The sequence below is a fragment of the Bubalus bubalis genome, chromosome 3 (assembly GCF_019923935.1).
Source record: "Bubalus bubalis isolate 160015118507 breed Murrah chromosome 3, NDDB_SH_1, whole genome shotgun sequence".
Classification (NCBI taxonomy): Eukaryota; Metazoa; Chordata; class Mammalia; order Artiodactyla; family Bovidae; genus Bubalus; species Bubalus bubalis.
The window spans coordinates 70,704,579-70,716,095 of NC_059159.1; the positions used below are offsets into that span (position 1 = coordinate 70,704,579).

The window sequence follows — 11,517 nt, forward strand, 5'->3', positions numbered from 1 at the left end:
TCCAGGATGTCTGGCTCTAGGTGAGTGATCATACCATCGTGGTTATCTGGGTCATGGAGATCTTTATTGTATAGTTCTTCTGTGTATTCTTGCCACCTCTTCTTAATATCTTCTGCTTCTGTTAGGTCCCTACCATTTCTGTCCTTTATTGGGCATATGTCCATCATTATTGTATTATACAGAATAGTTTCAGTGCCCTAGAAACTCCATTCCTCTACTTTTTAGTTTAGTTTTAATTGCAGTTGAGAACCTTTTTTTTTTTTTGGAATGCCCACTATCTTTGGTTTTTCCCCAAATGGTTACTAGGTGAGATTATAAACAAAACAAAAAGATAATTTATGGATTCAGAGGAACTATCAATATTTGCAAATGATGTGGCCAACAGGGCTTAATTTCTAAAATATACCAATAGTTCATACAACTCGATAACAAAAGACAAACAGCCCAATCAAAAAATGGGCATAAGATCTAAATAGACATTTCTTCAAAGACGACATACAGATGGCCAACAGGCACATGAAGAGATGCTCATGGCCGATAATCACTAGAGAAATGCAAATCAAAACTACAATAGGGTACCACCTGCCACTGGTCAGAATGGCTGGGGAGCTCGGTTTTCTTCTCTATGAAGTTGAGACCTGGGGAATGACAGTATCCACCCTATAAGATTTGGGGGCAGAGGGGAGGAAAGGATGGGGAGTTACATGGGTACAGGGCTTCAGTTTTGCACGCTCAGAGTTCTGGAGATGGATGGTGATGATGGATGTACAACCACGTGAATGCACTTAACGCCACAACATTGTACACTTGAAAACAGTTCATTTGGCAAACTCTATGTTATATGCATTTTACAATTTAAAATAGTTTATAAAAACAAAAAATGAGGGGATAAGGAGCTCATTTCTACACGGTTCCTGGAAACATACCCTTAGGCTGTCTGCCGCCCAGGGGCAGGTGGGGACTGGTCATTTCACAGCATTAGCTGGTGAGGGTCAGACGCTGGGCTTCAGTTTCCTCACCCCAAAACTGAAGTCACTGTGAGAAGTAGAAATAAAGCAGGTACAACTGTTAGAAATGGAGGCCCAGCCTTAACTGGCTTCCCTGTTGGCTCAGTGGTAAAGAATCCGCCTACCAAAGCAGGAGACAGAGATTCAATCCCTGGGTTGGAAAGATTCCCTGGAGGAGGAAATGACAACCCTTGCCTGGAGAATCCCCATGGACAGAGGAGCCTGGTGGGCTATAGTCCACAAGGTGGCAAAGAGTCAGACATGACTTAGCGACTAAACAACAAACAACAACAATCCAGCCTTAGTAAACAGTAATAGTTGCTGCTAGGGGAAGCTACCAGGGAACAGGGTTGACTCAGCCTCCACGGACTGGCAGCCCAGACTCAGCAGGGTGGTATCCAGATGCCCCCTCATTTTGGGGGCTGGAACGCGGCTTCCAGTGCAAACCAGAGTGGCAGAAATTTTGCAGCAATGCCAACGAGAAGGGACAGAATTGTGGTCAGTTTCTCTGGAGGGGTTAAAAATTCACCAAGTTCCAATGGAGGGCAGGGCATGACATCTTGACTTGTTTTTGAAGCACGTATTTAGATTTCACAAGAGGCATGGGGTTGCAGCCAGAACACACTCACCGTGGGACTTTCAACTCGTCTTCCCTCCGACCGATCCTTCCAGCTCCAGGCCTAAATTGCTGTTTGTCAGTTGCTCTGAATTCTTCCCAAATAGGCCTTAAATGAAGGGGGCAGGATTAGGCCAGGGGAACGTGGTCTCCACGGGCCGGAGGAGCACGCATCAGTGGCTGGCGCTGCTCTCACCCTTCTCTCCTTCTCTGAGACACTTTCCCAGCCCAGCACTGCTCCCTGCTTCTCTAAAGCAGTATCCAGTTTCCTGATAGAAAAGCCTTCCTTCAAGTTTTGAATGGCTGTCTGCAGCTGGCCACCTCCCAAATGGGAAAGTGAAAGTTGCTCAGTCGTGTCTGACTCTTTGTGACCCCATGGACTATACAGTCCATGGAATTCTCCAGGCCAGAATACTGGAGTGGGTAGCCTTTCCCTTCTCCAGCGGATCTTCCCGACTCAGGAATCAAACCTGGGTCTCCTCCATTGGAGGCAGATTCTTTACCAGCTGAGCTACCAGAGAATCCTCCCCCAAAACGGGAGGTGGACAGCAAATTGTTTGAGATTTAAGACCCAGGGGGACCTATTATAATTAACACCTGGGGTGGATCATTTTTTAACATGTCCCTGTCCGTATACAACAGAATTACTTTTAGTAACAATCATATAATATTTCATTATTCAAATTTAGAACAGACTTCAAGTATGAACTAAATTTTCACTTGCCAATAGAAAATATTAGATCTCACAGTTCCGTATTTTACTGTTTAAAAATTGTTGTTGTTGTTGTTGAGATACAATTGAATTTAACTTTGTAGTCTGCGCTTCTCAGGTGGCGCAGTGGTGAAGAATCCTCCTGCGTCTGAGACACAAGAGACTAGGGTTGGATCCCTGGCTCAGGAAGATTCCCCGGAGGAGGAAATGGCAACCTGTTCCCATATCCTTTCCTGGGAAATCCCATGGACAGAGGAGCCCGGCAGGCTGTAGGCCGTGGGGTCACAGAGGGTCGGATAGCACACACAGCTGTACTATGAGACAATCACCAGGATGAATTTAGCTACCATCCATCACCACGCATGGTTACTTTTTGTTTTCTTGTGAGCAGAACTTTAAAGATCTATTCTCTCAGCCACCGTCAAGCATACAAAACAGTATTATTAACTATAGTCACCATGTTGTACCTTATAGGACTTGTTTATTTTATAGCTGGAACTGTTTTAAATTTTACACACAATCAAAACCTGCAAGTTTACGCTATCATGTAGAATGACAAATGTGAAATAACTCAAGGCATGCCTTTGTGCAATCCCTGTGTTATCACGGGTTATTTTGAATTGGCTATTAAAACAGGTGTTGGAGACAGTTACTGCTCAATTATTAAACCCCAGGCTCCGGGGGACATCCAGTGGTAAAGACTCTGTCCTTCTACTTTAGAGGGACCGAGTACCATCCCTGATCACCCAGGCACACAGTGTGGCCAAAAAACAAAAACAAAAGCCCGTCCGCCCTCCCTTCCCCTCCCCCACAAGCTTTCAACCTTTCTATGCCAAATGGAACTTACCCTGGACTGAAAATGCATGAAGCTGAACCCACTGAGCAGGAACTTCGGCACAGCAGGGAGTTCTCTGGATAAACTTTCAGATAGAATACAATCATTAACACATAAAGAAGGAAAAGTATCATGTTGAAGCTTACATATGTACTAATAAAGCACCATCTTACCTGCCAGAAGTTGTTTAGAACTTGAAACAATGAGAGATTTGTGTGTGTGTGTGTGGAAGGAGGAGGATTTTATCACTGACATTATTTGGAATTACTGGCACAGGGTGATCTAAAAAAAATGAAGTGACTTTTAGTCTGTATTATTGTGTTGAAGTCTCCACAAACAGAGCATCCCTTGCTGCTTGTACAAGAAAAGGTTGCTCCCCAGCTCTTCCCTTTGCAGCTGATTTTCAAAGGCGGCCTCAGGGCTGTGAGATTGCACATCTGACTTAAATTAAATGAACAGTCTCCAGTTGAGCGCTTTTATTTTAAGTATAGGACCTCTCAGTGGGGGAGGGGAAATGAATGGAAAGTCACTACATCACATTTCTCAGATATCAGTGCTGAGGATTTTTAGAGCATGTTTATAAATCGAGAATTTGGGAGCAAGACAGGACAGCAGTTTTTTCAAGCTGCAGGACAGTGTTTGGCACGCCCTCTGGTGGAAAGTTTGAAAATAGAAAGATCAGTTCAGTTCAGTTCAGTCGCTCAGTTGAGTCCAACTCTTTGCGACCCCATGAATCACAGCACACCAGGCCTCCCTGTCCATCACCAACTCCCGGAGTTCACTCAGACTCACATCTATTGAGTCAGTGATGCCATCCAGCCATCTCATCCTCTGTCGTCCCCTTCTCCTCCTGCCCCCAATCCCTCCCAGCATCAGTCTTTTCCAATGAGTCAACTCTTTGCATGAGGTGGCCAAAGTACTGGAGTTTCAGCTTTAGCATCATTCCTTCCAAAGAAATCCCAGGGCTGATCTCCTTCAGAATGGACTGGTTGGATCTCCTTGCAGTCCAAGGGACTCCCAAGAGTCTTCTCCAACACCACAGTTCAAAAGCATCAATTCTTTGGCGCTCAGCTTTCTTCACAGTCCAACTCTCACATCCATACATGACCACAGGAAAAACCATAGCCCTGACTAGACGGACCTTTGTTGGCAAAGTAATGTCTCTGCTTTTGAATATGCTATCTAGGTTGGTCATAACTTTCCTTCCAAGGAGTAAGCGTCTTTTAATTTCATGGCTGCAGTCACCATCTGCAGTGATTTTGGAGCCCCCCAAAAAAGTCTGACACTGTTTCCACCGTTTCCCCATCTATTTCCCATGAAGTGATGGGACCAGATGCCATGATCTTCATTTTCTGAATGTTGAATTTTAAGCCAACTTTTTCACTCTCCTCTTTCACCTTCATCAAGAGGCTTTTTAGTTCCTCTTTACTTTCTGCCATAAGGGTGATGTCATCCTGTATAAATTTTAAAGTTAACAGCTTAAACCTGTCGTGAAAAGTAGACTCACTGGAAAAGACCCTGATGCTGGGAAAGATTGAAGGCAAAAGGAGAAGTGGGGTGCAGAGGATGAGATGGTTAGATAGCATCACCGACTCAATGAACATGAATTTGCGCTAACTCCAGGAGATTGTGGAGGACAGAAGAGCCTGTGGCAAAGAATCCAACATGACTTAGCGACTGAACAATAATATCTTTACATTGGTTATTAAGTGCCCTGCTCTGGCTAAAGCTTTTACCTGTATTATCTCCTCCTTACAACTGATTGTAAATTAGGCATCTGATTCCAATTTTACCAATTATAGAACCAATTATAATTCAGATTTTATATTATAATTATATTTATAATTATAATTCCAATTTTACCAATTATAGAACCAATTATAATTCAGAGAGGCCACGCAAATTAACCACCACTAACACAGCTAACCGGAGAAGGCAATGGCACCCCACTCCAGTACTCTTGCCTGGAAAATCCCATGGACAGAGGAGCCTGGTAGGCTGCAGTCCATGGGGTCGCTAAGAGTCAGACATGACTGAGCGACTTCCCTTTCACTTTTCACTTTCATGCATTGGAGAAGGAAATGGCAACCCACTCCAGTGTTCTTGCCTGGAGAATCCCAGGGACGGGGGAGCCTGGTGGGCTGCCGTTTATGGGGTCTCACACAGTCGGACATGACTGAAGCGGCTTAGCAGCAGCAGCAGCAACAACACAGCTAACAACTGGTAAAAGTATGGTTGAAACTAGTTTTGTCTCATTCCAGAGCCTGAGCCCTTACCCCACCATGGACTGACTTGCTACCACCTACACAACTGAGAGCCTGGGGTCTTGAAGAGTGCCCACCCCAAACCGTGCTTCTAAAACTATATACTTGCACAACTGTGGTCATTTTTGATGTTCACTTAAAGGTTGTGATTTACTCTCAAAGAATCACCGTGGCTTGGTTTGTCACTCTTTTCTCCTATTTTTGTTGCTTTTGTGTCTTAACGTGTTCTGGCCAGTTCATGGCAATGGCCTTTTGTCCAGAAATAGTAACTCTCAGACTTCAAAGAACATTAGCAATATACCTCATCTCTGACTCCTTGGCCATCTTGGAGCCACACAACTGAAGCAAGCTTGTTCTGCGAGTAGCTCGGGGTTATCCGATTTAGTGGATTCACAAGGTGGGCATCTTGAAAATCCATGGAGGGAGTTTTTGCTGTCACGTGATTGGAGGTGCTGGAAGTTCAGGACACTGGATGTTTACCATGCCCAGGACAGGTCACTCAGGAAGAGTTTACCCGGGCCCCATGAGACTTTCCAGCATCCTGCCAGACATTGTGAGTTAGAACATCTGCTTCAACCAGTGATGGGATTTCAAGATTTGGGATGCCTTTTCTGTGATATTTCATCCCTTCCACATCCCATGTCACCACGAGGAATTATTTTGATGTTGTACTTACACATAAGGCCTGGATGATTTGCAAAGTCCTCCTTTCTTATTTTCCTCTGCAATTTAAAATCTAGCTCAACATCTTATCCCTACTTAAGATATTTTCCTCTTTCTCCAGCCATGTTCAAATAAATCAGCTCTGTTAATACTTAGCACTAACTTTTATCCCTTTGTCTAATTGTTCTTCAGCTTTCTCATTCTCTGTCTTTCTAGGAAATGGCTCCAAATCCTCGATTTTTTTTTTTTTTTTTACTACTCTGCGAGGCCTGTGGGATCTTAGTTCTCTGACTAGAGATTGAACCCAAGCCCTGACAGTAAGAATGCCAAATCCTAATCTCTGAACTGCCTGGGAATTATCATCTTTGACTTTTCTTAAATCTAAGCTTAGTCATTGTAAGTCAGGGCAATAAACCATCTCCTAATGTCTCACAATATAGTTCTGTTTTAAAAATATAGTGTATTAATACAAACTTTGAGGTATAGGAAGGCCAACAGGCCCAGAGATGAATGCCATTGAATTGATTGTTACTCACAGTTCCCAAGAGGAGGGGCACAGCACGGCGTGGGGGAGGGGCACACAGGGAAGCATCAGGGTGGGCTAGGAGGCAGAGGAGCAAGGAGAAAATGAGGGCTAGTCTTCATCGTGGTTTCCATGGAAAAACAACAAGTGAGTTAGGGGAAGCGGGCTTAGGATCTGGCCAGTGTGCATAATTTTAGTGGCTCTGGGCACAGGGCTGTCCCTAGAGCTCTGGTTCTGGTGTGATGGGGAGAAGGGAACCGTGGTCTATCAGGAATGTGAGAGCCTGATAAAGGTGGCTGGGTGGTGGGCTCTGGACTGGTTGGTGTGAATTTTAAAATCCTGCTCTTAGGACTTCCCTGGCAGTCTAGTGGTTAGGGCTCTGAGCTTCCACTGCAGGAGACACGGGTTTGATCCCTGGTCAGGGAACTAACATCCTGCATGACTGTGGCATGGCCAAAAAAAAAAAAAGAAGAAAAAAAAGAAAATCCTGATCTTGGGCCAGTTGCTTACTGTCTCTAGGAATAATATCTCCAGCAGCCCTGGGAGGTCCAGTCTCTCCAGGTGCAAGAATGCCCCAGATGCCAAAGCATCAGAATACAGATAACAAAAGACACATTTAGAACACTGCCCAAACCTTTACCGATTAAAATGCATATTATTTTGTTACAACCTATTCACCTGAATTTCCCACTTAGGTTACAGTTGGGCATCAGAGTGGTTTTTAAACATTATGTCTATAGATGGTTATAGCTATGATTTTCATTTTAGAACCACAAAGATGTTACCAATGTTTATTTCAAAACAGGAGGTAGGATCAAATGAGACTGGGAGCCACAGATGTTTTACAGATGAGGAAACTGAGGCCCGGGGACCCCAGGTGACTCTCCCACAGTGGATTGTAAGAAATGCTGACTTCAGGCTCAATCTCCAGGATTCCCAGGACTTTCTTTGGCATTAAACAGCCTTGACTGGGGCTTCCCTGGTGGCTCAGATGGTAAGTAATCCGCCTGCAATGTGGGAGACCTGGGTTTGATCCCTGGATTGGGAAGATCCCCTAGAGGAAGGCATGGCAATCCACTCCAGTATTCTTGCCTGGAAAATCCCCATGACAGAAGAGCCTGTTGGGCTGCAGCCCATGGGGTCACAGAATCGGACACGACTGAGCGACTAAACATACAGCACAGCCTCAACTAAAAGTTCTAAACAGACAGTGTGAACGTGCTCTGCAGATGCCCTCAATGAGTACTGAAGATAACTCTCCAGTGTGAAGGCCAGCTCTAAAAGTTACAGCAAAAATGTGCCAAAATAAAGTCGTTATTTCATTTTTTATAATCCTGGGGAGACAGAGCACCTGTGTTCCATTGGCTGTATCCTTTCTGCCTTTCTCTCACTTCCTCTTCTTCTGTGTTGGTCGAATAGAAGCTGTGGTCCACTCTGCCTTTCTGACCATCTTAACAGTGGGACTCCTCCACAGTCTTTCCTGACCAGCCAACAATGGGACCGTCATGGTCTCCCAAAGACTTCCCAGGTCTGTTGAAACCCTACACCAGTGCTTCTCACATTTTCCTGCCAGTTGTCTGGGGAGCTGGTGAAAATGCAGAGCTGCTGTTTCTAACCTGTTCCTGGGCGAGGCTGAGGCCCCTCACACGGGGTACACGTTCAGTAGAACAGGTCAGTAAGACTCTCACGTGTGATCTGGGGGTAGGCCTCAAAGGCATCTGAAAAACTTTAGAAAAATATGGCTTTCCAGTCCCACTGGGGAGCTGTGCCATCATAATCTCTAAAGGCAGAGCATGGAGTAAGACTTTTGATTTTTACTTTTATTTTCTATTTTTTGGCCACACCAGGCAGCATGCATGAACTTAGTTCCTCGACTAGGGATCAAACCTGTGCCCTCTGCAGTGGAAACGCAGTGCCCCAACCACTGAATCACCAGGGAAGTCCAAGGAATAAAAATTTTTAGAAACTCTCCAGATCACTCTGATAACTAACCAGGTTTGGTTACCCTCTCCCCTCAATCACCACCCTAAAATGTTGACTTAACATTTATGGATACTATGCAGACATTGTAACAATCTGAAATTGGCTTTGGAAGTAAGCACCTTGCAGGCTGCTGCAAACCTAGAGAGACTGTGATGTATTTTCAGGTCGAATTTCAAGAACTGTATCTTCCCACGCAATTACAGGACCAAACCAGATGGGAAAACGGTCTAAAACAATCTTGTGATGTTAATACCTTTATTTGCATGTATTTATACATCTCTTGAGATGATCAAGGTAGTTGCCAGAACCCAAATTGAAACATTCACTGCATTAGAATTTAAAAATTAGGGCACTGATGTATATCTCACCAGAGACTCATATTTGCATAATTATGAGTGCCCTGCATTTTCTTGGCTCCATCTCTGTCTTAAAGGCTGGACATCATCCTGCCCTCTGCCCACTCTTACAGAGGGCAGTTCTTTTTTTTTTTCATTCAGCAAACATTTATTGGGTTCTTACTTATCTGACCACGATTGTAGTAGTCCTGGAGATTAATGATAAACGAGGCACAGCCCTGGCTATGTGACTCATACAGCCTAGTGCAGGGCTCAACAAACTACAGCCCAGGGGACACATCCAGCCCGATTTTGTAAATAAAGTTTCATTGGAACAAAGTCACACCCACTTATCTACATGTTTTTTATGGCTGTTTAAAAAAAAAAAAAAAACTAGCTTTGCTGAGATATAGCCCACATACCACAAGATTCACCCTTTTAAACTTTACAATTCAGTGATTTTTCGTATGTTCAGAGTTGTGCGACTGTCAGAATTACTTAATTTTAGATCATTTTCGCCATCCTCAAAAGAAACTCCATGCTCTTCAGCAATCACCTACCCCTTCTCCGTCCCACCAGTCCCTGGAAACCGCTCATAAACTTCATGCTTCTATTGATTTGCTTATTCTGGACGTTTCATGTAAACTGAACCGTAGAATATGCAGGCTTTTGTGCCTGGCTCTTTTTCACTCAGCATCATTTTCAAGGTTCATCCATGTAGCTCAAGTCAGCACCTCTTTGTATGGCTCTCTGGCGGCTTCTGTACTGTGTATTAGCAGAGTTACGTAGCTGGAACTGAGACTGTATGGCCAGCAAAGCCTAAAATATTTGCCAACATTGATTATGTTTTATCAAAGAGTTTGTGACCCAAGGTCTAAGGTAAGGGGAAAAAGGCATTTTAGAATCTTAGGGTTGGAGAAAAGTTTATTAGCAAGTGCCATGTCTCCTTGACTCTGGAATCTCTTCATTAGCACCCGTGCTGGGTATCTTAGTGTGTGCAAAGGACCTCTGATAGTCTTTTTTTTAAATTTATTTTTTATAGAGGGGACGTTGGTTTATAACATTCTATAAGTTTTATGTGGAAAACATCATACTTTACTTCTGTGTACTCTACAGCTTGCTCACCAGTAAATATCTAGTTTCTGTCCATCATGGAAGCAAATTCTTTTTTTTTTTAATGTTTATTTATTTATTTGGCTGCACTGGGTCTTAGTTGCCGCATGTGGGATCTAGTTCCCTGAGCAGGGGTTGAACCCGGGCCCTCTGCATCGGGAGCCCGAGGTCAGCCATTGGACCACCAGGGCAGTCCCATGGAGGGGACGTAAAATAGTCTCTTTCCCCACCTCCAGAGAAGGTGGGAGAGGGAAGAAGGGAGACAAACAGTGGAGGATGCCCCCAAGTGAGAATGCTGCTATAGACTGAATGTTTGTGCTCCCCTAGAATTCGTATGTTGCAAGCCTAACCCCCAATGTATAGGCGATGGGGGCCTCTGGGGTTGATTAGATCAGGAAGGGTGGAGCCGTTTTCCCTTCCTCATCTTGAGAACACAGAGATAATGTGGCTGTCTATGAGCCAGAAAGAGGTCCCTCACATCGAATTTGCTGGCACCATGATCTTGGAATCCCCAGCCTCCACAACTGTAAGAAATAAATTTCTGTAGTTTATAAGCCACCCTGTCTCTGGTATTTTATTACAGCAGCCTGAATGGACTAAGACAAATGCCCTTCTGAGCTACAGAAACCCTTAAAAATTTTTTTTTTCCAAAAGAACACAACAGAGAACCACAGTGATGGACTATGCCAGCTACAGACAGAATTTACCCAATCTGACAAAGAAATAATGCTGCGACCCAAATGGGTGGGTCCAGACAGGTTTCAGGCTGCTGAGAAAACTTTGGAAATGCCTCTGTGGTGGAGACAAGTCACTCCAAGGGCAGGGTCTTCCTTCCTGCCCAGCACACCATGTAGTCGTAAATGTACGATGTCTTCAGGCCCAAACTGCCCCAGAGAGATGCCCCTCCAATTTCAGATGATAAATGAGTATCTTGGGGTGGGGGGTGGGGGGTGTTACACGCTCCAGGCAGCAGTTGCTCAGGACTTCCAGTAGCCAGTCCTGTGAGGGCTTGACCCCAGGCTGCACCCGGTGGGATGGGGTCTGCTTCATTCACCCCGTCTCCCCAGCACCCAGCATGGCACCTGGCTCGTGGAAGCTACTCAATGAGCACATGACTGATGGACTCACTTGAAGGTGAAATGCTTTTTTAGATCTAGAAGTGCCTGTTGGGGTCTGTGTGCGGATTGGAAAAGAATTTCCAGACATGAGGCAGAATGAGAGAAGAATAAAGTTTATTAGAGAGGGAGACACTGTCAGAACAGTGGACTGGCTCAAGGTAGAGCTGACTCCTTTTGTGGGCTAGTAGACCATTCCAGTACTCTTGCCTGGAAAATCCCATGGACGGAGGAGCCTGATGGGCTGCAGTCCGTGGGGTCGCGAAGAGTCAGACACAACTGAGCGACTTCACTTTCACTTTTCACTTTCATGCATTGGAGAAGGAAATGGCAACCCACTCCAGTGTTCTT

At 44.7% G+C, this 11,517-nt stretch overlaps 1 long non-coding RNA gene across 1 annotated transcript; it reads right to left on the reverse strand.

Moving 5' to 3' along the window:
* Positions 1–67: 67 nt before the first annotated feature.
* Positions 68–3,938, reverse strand: LOC123332402. Its single transcript, XR_006549194.1, has 4 exons — positions 3,344–3,938; positions 3,183–3,255; positions 1,637–1,732; positions 68–1,035 (listed from the first exon to the last, which is right to left on the reverse strand). It is a non-coding gene; the product is annotated as an uncharacterized LOC123332402 (long non-coding RNA).
* Positions 3,939–11,517: the final 7,579 nt, after the last annotated feature.